At 35.1% G+C, this 16,284-nt stretch overlaps 1 protein-coding gene across 2 annotated transcripts in view; it reads left to right on the plus strand.

Moving 5' to 3' along the window:
* LOC108370335 (uncharacterized protein DDB_G0290685-like) overlaps positions 1-16,284 on the plus strand; it is a 42,502-nt gene that overhangs the window by 5,785 nt on the left and 20,433 nt on the right. The window lies entirely within an intron of this gene.

Consider the following 16,284-nt stretch of genomic DNA (forward strand, 5'->3'; position numbering starts at 1 on the left):
CCCACTTCTAAATAAAGTGTCCACGTTATATACAAAACCATTTTAGTTACATTCCCATTTAAATTTCTATCTTGCTTTGAAACACCAAACTCCCTTTTCAAGAAACATTAACTAACAACAAGGACAAGGAAACACAGCGTCAAATCTAATGTTTTCACAAAAAAAAATAATAATTGTGGCAAATAAAACAAAAATAAATCAAAACTAAATACATTTAAAGCGGGCATAACATCTGGGACATCAAATAGTCGCGCCGAGACAAGTACAATCGACCTTTACACGAGCATATCGTGTCAAGCAACCAAATAGAAATATCAGCTTAGCCCTGGTGGAAAAAGGTACTCGGGAATTTTTACGTATATTCAAAGAATGTAATAACCAAATAAATTCTTTAATTAAGCGCATATCAAGAATTTAGGTAATCTCAAAAACCTTTACAGGAAGTAAAAAAATTCTGATATGAAGAATTTAATTAAGGTAGCATGTTTTACCTTAGACATTAATAATTACGAAAAATTTTAAATAAGTTTGCAAATCGGAAAAAACCCAAAAACGTAGCCATATGAAATTTAGGGGCAAGACTGTAGATCCATGATCTAGGTATCAAGTAGAAGTAAACTGCATCAAAACATTGATACTACAAATTTTTTTCTTCGAACCATTTGATCCAATTTTAGTAGGCTAATTTTTGTAGCTAGAAAACTATCTTGCTGTTGCTGTGAATTTTCTTGGAAAAAAATAAATATATCGAGCCCTAACCGCCAAAATAACGCAAGCGACATTTTTTTCAAAATTTTCTTTTTGATGCAGAAATGCATCTAGATCGAAAAAAATGTCGCTTACGTTATTACGAGAATTTTTTTCTTGAGACCTGCACACTAATTTAAGAAATTTTCTTAGACGAAAAATTCTTTTCAATTTCAACTGCGTAATTTTATATGAATTTTTCTTGAGAGCTGCATACAGCGAGTTTTTAATAAAAAAAATTTTGTGGAAAATCAGCAACAATTTGCACATCCTCATCAGACTTCTGCATCGAGTTCACTGTTTGAACATTTTAAGATAATTATGAAGGACATTTTCTTACAATTTTCACAACGAAAAAAAGGAATTGAATTTCACACGAACTGGCTTTTGGAAAATAATTTTCCAATGTTTAGTTTTCACTCCTCTGAGTATACTTTAGCCATAAAAAACAGCGTTTCATAAAAATACAGTCGCCGTTATTGACCCCGAACTGGACCTGGGTGTTTGAAAAAACTTCGCTATTGGTCCTCAGCCCTTCTGTGTAAACATCAAAAACTTCAAGCTAGAAAACACTTTATACATAAAATTTGCACAGCCTTCTCGATAATGACGATTGGTCAAAGAAGTCTCCACTGCTTCACCCAGATCATTTATAAATTATTCGTAAAAGTTAATTTGACAAAACTTATTTCTGTCTTTAGCAATTTTACCTATGTAGCAGCTCAAAAATTTGTTGTGCCGAAAACCTAAGTCTCGAATGTAATTTTGCGAATCCTAAACTAACTTTTGGGATTATGAAGTGGTATACTAATTGTATATATGCGAAAAGTTCAACTGAAGATATGTCGTCAATTTCCTGCAGACCAACTTTAGCTTGCTGCCACTCAGTGAAGCGTAAAAAAATTAAGCATTTTGTAAGGCAAAAAGTCAGTTGTGAAGTAGGTCTGAGGTCGCGCGACTGCTTGTAGTGGTTTGCTACAAACATATAAAATGTGTATTTACATACCTACACATATGTGCCTTCTACATGCATGTCTCGACTGGTGCAAATATACAAAATTATGCAGATTTTCATAAAACATACATATATGCAAATTTAAACATACATTCTTAAGTATTTATGTAAATAGGAGTTATGTGAATACATATGTACATATGTACATATGTGTGTATGTTTATGGCAGTGGCGTAAGAAATTTTTCTGAAAGGAGGGAAAGGAGCTCTTCCTGGATTTGTATTTCCACTCAATTTTATTCATTTTAGTCGAACATCAATTTCACTTCGGTTGTAAAACATTTGCGATAATTTTAGTTTAAAGTTAGGGAACGAGGGAATGACCAGCTGAATGTCATGTAAGAAAGCTTATAATATTTCTTATTTCGTGCCGGCTAAGGTGAATGAGAGCTTGGGTTCTTCTCGTCGATATTTCTGCGTTTCAGACTTAGTCTGTCTGTTAGCTTTCGTACTTGTAAATATAGTAAAATTTCCGTTCCTTTTTCAATCCAGACACAGCAATTTCGCATGATGGAACTGCATGGACGACCAATAAATAAGTGATGGGTACATATCAGCTACTGTATTGTCCATGGCGCTACTCCGGTACCCAAATGAGGTAAACTCGTCTCCTGAATGCCCCGAGCTGGGAGCATAACAGTTACATCTTTTATTATAAAAATAACTCTTTAACAATTTGTTTTTTTACTATTATTTCGTTTCTTCCGATTTTTATTTTATGAATCCAAAATTATAACTCTTTTTGATTTTTAACTAAATAATCTGCAAATAACAGAAATTTTTGAGGTTTATATTACATATCTTAGATAACAGTTATTGAAATCAGTAAGTATAAATGACTTTGCCTGACTTTTAATTTTTAAGTCGTACTTATAAATAGTCATTATAAAAATCAAAAATAATTGTTACTTATTTTTAAATTTGCATAAAAATCACAAATAAGTTAATTGTATCAACAAATACTTTTAATGCAAGGTTTCTGGTTTACCAAATATATCGACTCGTGCGCCACCCATCGGCAAAATGTTTAGTGGTGGAGTTATTCCTTTTCATGTAGTTAATATACCTTCTAAATATGAACCAAATCGGACTATAAATTCGGGCTTTTCAAATATCTCGACTCCTACGCCACCTATCGGAATAACATATGTACATACATACGTATGTACATACAAACAGAGCAAGTTAAATAAAAGCTTGTAAAAAGGATTTATTTTCAAATTTGTTGTTCTCGGTGAAAAAAGAAATCGATTTCGTTCACAAAGAATTTTTCAATGACTGTTTTCAACAATAACTGTTATTTTTAATAGTTTTATTGAGCTTTGTACCACGATTGTTTATTAGGAAAAATTGAAAAAGCAACAAAGTCTAAGCGGTAGAAGTTATAGCAGCTATTTCGTAGATCACCACATCTCTTCATCAGACTTCTTTTTTCTAGACTTCAGCAGGGATCGAACCTGCGAATTCGATGTTCAAAGTCCGAAGCGTTAACCACTGAGCTATGTACATCCCGTAAACTCTTGTTGTTAATTCATTTTTTCTTATTCAATCAACTACTATCAAGTGCAGCTGATTTGCCGCTATTGAAGTGTGTGAAGTCAAACCTCGGAAGTCATAAGCTTACTATGCTCCAAATTGTGCCCTGTGTTGAGTCTTCCTTTGAACAGTACAGCCTCTGTCTTGACCACAGGTCAGATATGTACGTATGTAAGCGCCTCGAAATCCGTGGGTGGTGTTGTCTTCATCGCACCGGTAATGTCCACACAGGATTATCGGTGTAGTTTTTTGAGCTTGGCCTGTGTAGAAATTAGTTCTGTCCTCTTGCACCATACACTAGAATGGGTTTGGAGATGTCCAAATTGCCAGTTTAGCTCAGGTACTCAAGTTACGCTCCATTATCTTCAGTAAGCTTCAGTTGCGCTGGCCTTTTTAAAGGTTTATATTGTAGCGGATTCTATGAGAGATAGTCATCAAGAATAACTGTTGGATATTTGACCCTTTTAGACGAGTGCATCATTCCGCCAAGAAGGAACGGTTTTAGTAATTTGTCCTTTTTCATTGGGACATAGGGCAAATATTTCTGCATCAAAAAGAAAATTTTGAAAATATGTCGCTTATGTTATTTTGGCTCCCAATGCATTTTAGTGCTACATGAAACTATTTATCGCCAAGTAAAGTACATGACTTATGACCATAATCTTATATTTTTAATAAAAAAAAAATGGAAAATAATACCCGCATTGTAAAATTTATATATTTGCTTCCTTTTTTTTGAAATACAATGAAGAATATTAATACCATACCAGTTGATATTATTAGAGTCAATTTCCACGCAAAAAAACTTCTACTACTGCTTTGCCAACGGTTGTTATTCATCATTTTTCTTTTTTCCTCGCAATTTTTTGTGACTTTTCGCTTTTGCTATGGCAGTGATTTGTCAAGACACAACGGCTGATCGATCAAATATTTTTAACATGTGTAGTTATTTTTGCAGTGATTTATGCATATCGCATGTCTGTGTATTGGCAAATCCATTTTGCATACACTTAATTTGCATGCCAAATAAAAATTGATGCGGAACAAATTACTTGCTATGAATTTTTAGGAAATTGCGCTTAAATTCGATTCGCGAAAAAAATTCGCATTTAATTTTTCTGTGCTTTGTGGTATTAAAGCTGACTTTTTTCGTAGCTTTAAATTTGAACTAAAACATTTTTAGCCATTAATTCCATAAATATCTCTGCATATAAATTGATTCGCCAGTAGTTAAGCCGATACACGTGAAAACTAAATAACCATAAATAATCCGGACCTGTGTGTGTGTGTGTATGTAACGATATTCACAGATTACAAATAGGTTTAGACTGTTTTCATATTACTGAATTCGTTAAAAAATCTAGTAATTCTACTAAATCAATTGTTTACTATGTATTCAAGTATCTCTATAGATGCACGCACCAATTTAAAATCACTTTAAACTTTCACATTGTAGTATGTTAAATCTAGTTTTGAAGACTTTTTTGATAAAAATTAATTAGTATTAAGCAAATATGTGTACATGGTTCAGAAGTTGTGACTTTTGCCCCTCAACGAGGATATTTGCGGTTCCCAGCTCTGCTCTCCTATAAAGGTGTCCAGTTTTCAAGTGCTCTAAATCTTCTTACTTCTGGCCATTCAAACAGTTTTTCATTGGTAAAGTAAAATACGGTTTGGAAACCAACTTGCCGTGTCTAGTCTTTTATTTTGCTCGCTTTTCTTCAACATTTCTTTAAATGAATGATTTTAGATGGTTTCAGCTAATTGTAATAACTACACTCTTCACATTCCAGCAATATCAGATGACTAGCAGTGATTGCGGTTTATTTATCATTACATATGATTAGAAGATTCGTATGTGCAACACTTTCAGTGGTCTCCTGCATACATTACTTTAAGCTTAATCCATTTTGTATATGTATTTTAATAATTTCTTTGTAAGAATTATAACTTACTTGGCAATGGCTATAAGACACGAGTCGATTTTGAATGTTCCCTCAATATGTTTTATATCAAGTGTATTAGTTGCTCATACGCAGTGGTGACTTAAATCCTAATTGAAAATCAAATTCTGGCTACGTATGTATGCAAAATAATATAATAATCAACAATTATTATTTCTTTCGCCATAAAGTAGTTTAAATTTTCCACTGATCCCTGCAAAGCATCTTTATGGTTTGCCTAAAATTCAGAGCAAAACTACCGCACTTAAGGCCATAAGTACACAGTTGACTCGAAGCCTTCATCGTAACCACCCGCTTCAAGTAGCGTTCCGCAGGGACTCCAAAGTTTCATTGAAAATTGTTTGAATTTTCAAAAATAAATTATTATTTTTTATTCCATAATCTCAAACGAGGGCGATTATCCAATATTGGCAATATCTCCCATCCGGCTCGCTTCTTTCCCGCAAGAAGTCCTGTCTTTTGAGAATTTAATTTGTGGTACCTGGACGAAAGAGGTCAGGCTGCAGCTGCTAATTCGCATCAATTTCGTACCAATTCCGATAGAGAAAAATCATACAGCTGCCAAAAAATTTCAAAGCAGTAACAACGTCGTTAACAACGCAGTTAAACCCTAGAAGCCCAATCTACTTGAAAGTTACGTAAGGCCCAAACATACGTCTTAGAGGCGTAGGTGACTTAAAAGACAACCTGTAAGCTAAAATATACTTAGTTCTGCCGATTTTTTTTTTAAAGAATTTGAAATTGTGATATAAACTAATAAAAAAACATAGTTTTGTTAATAAAAACTATAACCACATTTATTTAAAACAACAAAGCATAACGGCGATTTTGTGTTCAAATTAAACAAATCCTGATTCCATATACGCCTTTTTTACGTAGATTGGGCTTTTTGGTTAGGGAGAAACACAAAGAACCGTTGTTGGCAAACAATATAAAAAAGGCAATTTACCGGCCGGCCCTAAACTATGCTGTGCTAGTTTTGTCACCGAGGACTAGTTGGAGGCAGCGCATTCACAAAGACTGCCTTTGGGCAGACCTGCGCCGAAGAGGAGTGTCCCAAAAAATCTATGCTGTTATTAAATCCACACACGACCTAGGTATCGTATATTTTATAAAATAAAGCCATCATAGGTTTTCGCAGTTCACAGCGGAGCTCGACATGGTTACATACCCTCACCTCTTCTCCTAGCTTTGGTAAGTGGAGATGTGCTGGATGCGGCCATGGGGCACTCTTCGAGGGCAGACATCGGTGGTCCATGTACAGTTCGTTGCAGCATATGTATGTCTCCTTGGAGATCTGTGCAAAATGGACAAGGGGCTGTACAAAGATGCCAATTCGACAGGCCTGATAGTCAATTTAAATATGACCCAAGTTCTAGCTGCACCAGCAAAGTCTTCGTCCAAACTCTTGAGAGTATGAGGAATGTCACATTGCTTGGCAGCGTAATCGCCCCCGGTGGCCGTAAGTTTTCGTAAACAGATGTCTTAGAATAATACTCCGGGGTTTTTGGCCTAAAAATCTCAAATAAGGACTTGCTCAGAAGAGCTAATATGGACCCATTTGTCATCTAGATTCGAAGACAGACGTATACAAAAAGGCGGCATTGTCCCAAAGAAGCCTTTGATAAGGAAAAATCTAATGAACAGGGTTAGACCACCTGGCAGACCGCGCAATACGTACGGCAGTGGTGAAAAACAGTTGGTCGAGAGGCGAAGCAACTGGGGTTAAGTTGGAAGGAGCTGATAGTGATTGCCTGGAAGAGAACCAGAAGGCGCGCTTGATATTAAAGTAAATGAAGAATAATAAGCGATTTCTGGTCGATTTTTGCAAACCTGACCAGCGAAACAGCCACTTTTTGGAAGCATAGCATCCACCTAAGTAGGTACTTCAAAAGACTTATACATGTACTAAGGCACGAGATTTGGACCCGATGTTATACAGGCAGGCATTATAAGAGATACACAGACACATCAGCACCAGCTCTCGTCCCGCGTGTGCCTTTATTTGAGTTTAAGGGTCACCCAAAGCAGGGAACGGTGCTTCACTGTCTCGAGTGATTCGCAGGCTAAACTTGATGACAATGTTTGAAACATTAGCCGATTTTAATTATCAGTTTCAAAATAAATTCAAGTTAGGTTAAATTTAGAAATTCCTGCCAAGAAAGTTAAGTTGATTTGTCAAATGGTTTTGAGCTATATTCTTGCTCAAAAATGCCATAAAATTCAATGCGAATTAAAACTTTATGGTCGTAGATTTTGGAGTTGGCTAAAAGTTTGTAGAGATTTTCGTACGCGACTGATATGAAAAAATACAATAAATTTTAATGTATAGAGTGTACCAAACCTTAAGTGTTCATTATCTCTTAGTATGTTTAATTTTACTCGAAAAGTAGGTAATGAGTTAACTATGCTATTTTCCCATTTGTTCAGCATCTTAGTGCTTCTGATCTAGTATTTATTATGACTCGGAAGAATTTTGGTACTCAGTCCCGAAGTAATAAGCTGAAAACCATTGACAGATGCTTTGAAAAGTCATAATGCTTTTCATAAATTATTGTGCGTAGCTTGGAAACTTAAAGAAAAAACTCTAAGAGCAAATGTGAGCATAAGTGGAATAGTAGTTTCCTAAATGATAGCGATTTTAGTGCAAAATTACAATTTGGGGCATAAACTTAATAAGGCATAAATGGACAACTATTTGCCATCTTCGAAATAAGCACATACAGACATGCAAACATGCTCAACGAGAAGTGGGAGATTTTGTCCGGGCTGCTGATATAAGTAGTAGGTAAATACATGCCCTGCAGTGAGAAGCATGAACCTTGAACTATTATTTTAAGAACGGAAGTCATAACAGTTCTTTATGAACTATAATTATACAAGTTCCTCGCAGAGAAAAGGTTTGGCAGAAATTCTAGTCGACAGCAGTCGGTAAAAATACCAGTTCATTAACTAGTTTGCGCTAAAGCACAACTTATGTCAACAGCGACATCTGACTTTAAATTGCCAAATCAGCGGATCATGGACACCGCGACATATTGAAATACCAGTTGCTAACATTAAATAGAATAGAAGGAACTCAAACTCGTAGCATTCTACGTAGTTCACAACTAGCTTTCCTTGAAAGGTGCTACATATGTGCGTTTATACTACCTACCATACATACATATGTACATACAACATCAACGCAGATACGCTGCTGCATTGCCAGTGCCGTGCACTATTTCAAATCCTCTGTGCCACCCGTAGGGCATAAATGGTGTGGTTTTTAAGCTATTGCCTAACCTCTTGCACGCACAACGCATAAAGACGATTTGCCCGCTATGTGGCTAGTGGCATCAAATCCGCTCAGCGAATACACACGCATAGAATTTAATGTGTTTGCGAATAAAATGAAATTGCAGCCATTTCCATTCCATTTACACATATAGATCGTTTGCCATCTGTCCATTTGGATCTTACGTACGCACTTACATATGTGTGTGTGTGTGTTTAATGCTAGTGTGTGGGTGCGTAAGTATGAACCATACGGATTTGTTGTTGCACTAAAATGAACAAGTCAATTAAACTACACAGCCTGACGTTTGAGTTCAACTGAAAATAGAGGAAGCAAAGCAGCAGCGACCAACAGCAGCATGGCAGGATGACTAGCGCACGGTATTGACAAACAGGTTGGCACGAGAATGTTACTTATGGGCATTGTAATTCAAGAGACACTTCAAAAAGCAAGCGTTCTATAGTATTATATTATACGCATGGATTTGGAGCCCTCTGAGGTTGGGTAAGCTGCATGACGAGTTGTGATGTGGCTCATTTACTGCATGCAATTAAATCGATAGCGTCATAAAGAGCACACCAAAGGAGATAAATTAATAAGACAATTGCAGTATTACAATTTCGGTATAAAAGGAAATATATGTAAATAAGATCTCTTTGACTTAGAAATATTTTTCAATAATGTTCTTACCATTCTAAAAAGCTAAGATTAAACATTTGAAATTGAATGAAATAAATATTACGGGGTGTGTACCAGACAAAAGCAGGCTTTGTTAGAATGAAGAAAACATGTAAAACTTACACTGTAGGTTGACTTAATTTTTTGTCGTAGTTACGTATCTGTATACCGTTTTTCTAGATCAGGTAATTTTCCCTAGAAATTTTCATTTTAAGTTTATATTGCGCATGACAAAAAAAACAAATTTTAATATAGAAAATGTTACTCGTACGCCAAGTGTGTACTGTCGTGTGCGATATGGCGTATGAGTAACATTATTTATTGCTTCTATTTATTTGATACAAAAAATGTATACACATTGACCACTAAAACTTGTTTATTTAGCCACCGATTGTCATCGTTAGTAGCTTGATTTTTGGCAATATAACTGGCTTTAATACAAAAAGAGAAAAATTACAAAAAATTTGCTATTGTGCGTGTTAAAATTTGATTTATTTTTTAATAAAAATTAAAATATCTTGGGAAAATTGCCTAATCTGAAAAAACTGTACACAGATCCATAATCTAAGACCCAAAGTTATTTAAATAAAAGCTTGTAAAATTAGCAGAACTGGCGTTGCTAAAACGGGACGGTTCTGCTAAAAACAGAACGGATGGTCACCGTAGTCATACCATACTTTGTTCATTTATTCTCGCAGCTGCCAAGAGATATTCATTCAGTCGCATGCAACAAATGTAATTACATAAATTCGTTTACTTACATACATGATGTACATGCATACGCTTTTATAACACCGATTAGAATCACCTTAACGTACGCACTTAATGGCATGTCACACATTTTGTGGTCTTACACATATGTACATATGTACAAATCAACTTATACACTTTCGCGAACAGATTTTCATGTTTCCTTTTCCATTTCATGTACATGCATGTGTACATAACTGTTTCACACTGGATGAGATATTTTCTCTAATAGATAGTAACATAAAAATGGCTGGAAGCTGACAACAAACAAAAGTACATATGTTTAGATTATTGGAGCAATAACTGTCAGTGGTGTGCACACATCGCTGACACTGCGTACATACATGCATACATACATAAATACAAGCATATGTATGTATGTATGTGACATTTGACCGTCCACACATGAAAGTTATTTATTGGAGCATATAAAGTGTCAAACAAGTTTTGGATTTGTTTTTGTAGCAGAAAGTTTCATACCCTAGCAAAAGTAATAATTCTGCTTAACGATATAAATATGAGGTTTGTGATAAGATGGAAATAGTAATAGTCTAAAGCCACCCATTTGGTTTTTAGTTAGAAAAGTTATAAATTAAAAAAAAAATCGAAAGAACCCAAAGCGAGTCATGGTTGAGTGCACTTTCCTCTTATGTCTACAATTAACCAGCGTACAACATTTAAAAGTACTTAAGCAGACCTCACAAAAAACTTTAAAATTGTCTCTTACTCGCCACGTTCCTCGTGGCATTCCGATCTAGGACTTTCTGAACTTTGTTGTACTTAAGGCCAGTTTCCATTTTCATCTTACGTACAAATGATTCAGAGCTGACAATTTTAGCTCTGCGAAGGTCCCTTGATCCACTTTTTCTACTATATCCCATTTCTTATAAAATAATATCTAGATTATCATTGAAGTTTTTCAAACCCGGCTTATAATTTGAGGAGATACTTTAACGGTTTTTGGCAATGTTTAGGTGACTCCATGTCGGGTTTTTCTGAGAAACCTTCTCAATGATTTTTTTTTTTAATTTCGGCTTAAGTCTTCATTTTAAATATACATTTTTATGGAAGTTAAATAAAGTTATTTGAACTTCATCTGATATTAAAGCCGAAGACTCGAATATGATATTTTTTACGAAAGTAGGAAGTGAATAACAGTAGTAGTCGCAAATTTTCTTCTAATCCTTTGTTTGTGGAACTACGGCAATAGCCCGGTGCGATAGCCCGTCTAAGCCAATCAGGTAGTGACCTGTAAGAGTGCTTATAAGGAAGCACATTTCTATACTATTTCAAATAGAGATCACATATGTCCCGTTCCTGTTAAAGGAGGAGCAGGTGTTTTCACAGGACCGAAGATTTTTTCAGCATTCATTGGCTAATGAAGTTGTGTGCATTCTCAAATATTGGCGTGGCTGGATGTTCGCATCTTTCCTCGCTAACTTATCAGCTTTGTAATTCCCCGTGTGATATACATAATGCTTTGTCTACTCGTTCAGAGAATTATGGTAATCGGTGTAGGACTTTTGTATACCAATAATAATAGATTATCGCTTACACAGACTAACATTTGTCTAGTCTTTGGCCGAGCTTCTCCTCCGATTTGGGGTGTGCGCCTTGATGTTGTCACACAAAGCAGAGGAACCTACAGTTTTACGTCGACTCCAACGGCGATTTTATTTTTATGAGAAGCTGTTTTTCATGGCAGAAATACACTCGGAAGTTTGCCATTGCCTGTCGCGAGGCGGCCGTTGTTAGAAAAAAACTTTTTTATTTTTTGATATTGGGTTGAACCGGGCTTGAACCCAGGTCCTGCGGAATGGTAGCGCGCACTGCTAACCACTACACCACAGCGTCCGCCACCGAGATAAGTTGAATGCTAGGTGTACTTTACAAAAATACTACTTTCGAAGTAATCCATGCAAATCAATTGTTTCCTTTATGCGGTGAGAGGGTGATCCAAAGGCTAGCTACTATGGCGGACATAATTTGCCGAAAAGTTTATGTGCAGTTGAATCTCTCTGTCACAAGAAACAGTTTCCAATGAAAAACAAACATGGGCTAGGTACTTAGGGCTAAGAAATGAATAGCTAAACCGCAACTCACTCTATGCCAAACAAAGCGCTTTTGGTATTATACGAAAAATACAAATTTTGAATTGAAAAAATATATTTTGAGTGATAAAAAACTTCAATAAAGTGGATCCAGACGCTCATGGCAAACTTGCACATGGCGAAAGGAATATTTTATTTAATTGCAACGTATAGCTTCGAAAAAGAAAACATAAAATCTCTTCACTTTGAGCAAAATGAATATTCAGAACAAGAAACATTCAGTCATTGAGTTCATTAATTTTTCTGGCAATTCGACAGAAGATTTTTGAACATTCCAGCGGTATTATTCACACCGTGCGTACAACAAAATCAATATTCAAGGAAAGAAATCCCCTAGTTTAGAGTGCTAGCTTACAAATTCGGGGTTGAGTTCCACTGCAGATTTGTAAGAATTTCTCTTAAACAAGATTCCATGCCAAGAAATTCTTTCAAGTTATCTTTCCGGGCTCTTCTTTAGATGCTTCAATGCAACGGAAAATTATAAGCCAAGATTTAATATGGAGAAGTAATAAAACGGTTTTTGGTATGAAAATAGCTTCTACATGATTATCAATTTTTTAGTGTACTTTTGCCACTTTTTTACTTTCTATGACATTTCGTCAAGAATCGGCTATTAGAAACTCATGTACAGGCATCTTATAAAAGCCCGCTATAAAGTAGGTATTGTCGTCCAATTTTGCCTCATACAAATAACTAAAAACAAAACTCTGTTTCTGCTATTTCACTCGTTCCTTTGCGTCCTAGTTCTTAACAATGTTTTTGTATATGCAGAACTTTTTGAACCTTATTTCTAAGCCCAACAGGTTCTGAAAAGTCCACTTTACCTATTAATTTCGTTTTTGAAATGCTTGGATCTTTCTTTAATGGGGTCATAATTTTCTTTGCTCTTTCGCGTTCATTTCACCCCTTCAATTTACCAAAATTTTTCAAACAATCAATACTCATATCGGTTTCAGAGTATTCAATAGGGCACTCTTTATGTTCTAGCATTCATTACAGAGCAAACAGTACAAAAAAAAAAAATAATATTCAAATATTTAAAAGTTCACTAAGAGAAAAATTCTGGCGGGCAATTTTATTCAGCGAAGCGCTTATAGCATTCGCACATTTACTTCTGACTTTACGACAATACGACTCATTACAAAACCTTCTGAATTCCTGTAATTTAATAGGTATTCACCAAATTCTCCTACATTTCCAATTCATTTAATGAAGTCTATGAATTTTTATTACCTTCAACTTTTCATAAAATGCAAATAGAAAACTTAAATTCTAAATACAAAGCAATGACATGAACTGAACTGCCCTCACCGCAAGGCATGGCAAATATATGGTGATTGAAAGAAAATATAATATTCATTCGCCTGCAAAAATTGATAAATGGCACCCCAGTCATAAATGAATATTGATTCTGAGCATTTACAATATCTGTTATATGTACGATTTTTCTATGATTGCAAGCTGAGTTATGGTTGTAGTAGTGAATTGTAAAGAAGTCTTTAAATTACTTGACAGTTGGTATTAAGAAGTTCTTCAACCAACTCTGCTTCGCTTTTTATTTACCTACATATGTATTGAAAAAACTTACTTGGATAACAAACTTATGAATGTACATGGTTTTGGTCCTTCATAAATAGTTTTCAATGTGGTGTATGAAGCTCATACCGCAGCTTAGAGTGAAAAGTTGCTTTCAAAAATGGATCATTTTGATTAGGATTAAGGTACTTGTTATTTTTTCTCGTTTACATTCAATGAAAGGCAAATTTGCTAAGTCCAAAGAGACACCGCAAATCCGACAAAACCAAAATAATACAAAATCTTTAATAAAGATCGAATCGTTCTTATTCGTATGAAGTTTTGCTTTTGCTTTACACACGCGAAATATTCTATTCAAACATTTGGAAATACTTGAAGCAAATGGCTATAAGAAGTTTTTTTTTACGCTCCTGTAAAATTAAAAAAAAAATGCACTTTGCACCTTTGTACTCGAAGCTAGCAATATGTATAATAAAAATAAAAATTTACCAATCTACAAAATTGGTGGCCATTGTAGCTGAGTTGTTAGAGGTGCATACTAACACTCCGTAGGACTAAGGTTCGATCCCTGGTCTGAACATCATTGTAAAAAAAAAACAGCGGTCGCCTCTTGGCTGGCACTGGCACACCTCTGAGTGTATTTCTCCCTTTAAAAAATCTTCTCATAAAGTCCATGTGCTCTTCGGAGGCAACATTAAAGTTTAGGTCCCTCCATTCAAGTAACAACGGAAAGACACGCACCACATATTAGAGGACGAGCTCGGCCCAAGCCTTAGCAATCGGAAACATTTGAAAATAAGAGCCTTTATTCCGCATCTTCTGAATCAATAGGGATCCCTTGCTCGATTCTTCACTCCTTTTTATTATGTATGGAATGGGTAGAGTCCCACAGTCTTTCGATTCAGCTGCACAGGAGCATTATAGACGATCTTTTCTTCGGTTTGACTTCCGTTGCTTTAGAAAAAAGCGTGCCTCATTTTAAAAGGCTTTCCTTAATTTGGTGTGGGCTGATTTTTCCGACCGATTGGTAAGATGATTTTATTTGTAACCGGCTTGTCTTCAAACCAAACTTGACAAGGATGACAGAAATAACAGAATAACAGGGTGGTACGTTAGGGTAATGACAACTCAGATCTGGTGGGAACGATAGAACGAGGTACATACTTGAATCCAATGAACTTGGGAACAAAAAAATTTACAAGAACATCGACATATGTATCACACTTTAAGATCCGACTGCAAATACCGGGTATATGACGAAAAATGTGAAAGGACAACCCCTTCGTTCGATAAAAAAAAAAAAAACTTCAAAATTGCCCTGCAAAGGCACCTTAGACTCAGGGGTGTATATATATGAACAATTTGAACTATAAATTATTAACCTAGATATGAGCACCATATCAGTTGATCAACTAGATGATAATGGGCCTCAAAGGGGAGTATGGCCCTTATAGAGTAACTCCAGCTAAATTTATGTATATGCATACATATATTTTTCTAACTCTCGCCTCTCAACAACTTTAACTTTGAAACTAGTGGACAACTATCCACCATAGAAGTACTGCCATAAATACTAATACCTCAACTAGATTGTTGAATAACTGTTTAAATTTTTCTAACATAGAAAATTTCACGAACTATAAAAGACACATGCGAGCAAATGTAATCAAAAATACCAAAGCAATCAAACTTCTGGACGTCTGTCTGCAAATCGAAACTATTTGCGTAACTTATTGCTTAGCTACATACTTTTTTTGTTGTCATTTGACAAAACGAATTTACATACATTCATACAAATGTAGGAAAATTTTAGCTACTAAATATTGTGACAAGCAATTTATGTATGTATTTTCGAATCGAGTTTTCCCCCAACTCAATGGCCAATCATTCATTAACACACATGAGGCGTATATTAGATTATATTCTGTGGTGCTATAAATGTGCGTATATGTTTATTTATGTATCTGGAAGCAGAGCAGCGTTACGGAGGACTTATTTTACATATGTATGTATGTATGTATGTATGTATGTGAGCGCCTATGTTAAATATTATTGAAGTTTTAATATACATATACTCAATGGTACTAACGAACACATATATGAATACATAATTGGGAGGTGATACCACATGTGGATTAACAATGATTTATGATTTTTTGACCATAATCAAACAACGGATCCTCACTAATATCCCCATGTCCCACGGCAATTAAGAGCAAAGTAATTTGTTTAAGGTTTTTCTAACATTTTGCAATAAAACATACGTGTGTATGTATTTATAAATATGTGCATAATTGGGATATTTCGTATTTTCAAACATAAGCACCGTAAGTTAGTGAAAAATATCATACATATGTACATAAGTATCTGTATAAACATACAAATTGCATACATGTCATACAGGCTCTAATATAAATAATATATTCAAACGGATAAATTTAAGCAAATATCACACTGGGTTAAAACTCAATTTTTAACAAGTAAGAAAGTCTAAGTTCGGGCGGAGCCGAACATTAAATACCCGGCGCAAGTATTAAATACATATATGTTTTCCACCTTTCCGAAAGCTACCGCTACATGATAAGCCGAGGTGTATCAATTTTGAGTAAATTAGCGTCCTTCAATTTCGAAATATTGAAGTTTCAAGCATTTCTCAAATTTACCGTTATAT

The sequence above is a fragment of the Rhagoletis zephyria genome, unplaced genomic scaffold, assembly GCF_001687245.7.
Source record: "Rhagoletis zephyria isolate East Lansing unplaced genomic scaffold, Rhagoletis_zephyria_1.1 Rzeph_scaffold_04160, whole genome shotgun sequence".
Taxonomy (NCBI): Eukaryota; Metazoa; Arthropoda; class Insecta; order Diptera; family Tephritidae; genus Rhagoletis; species Rhagoletis zephyria.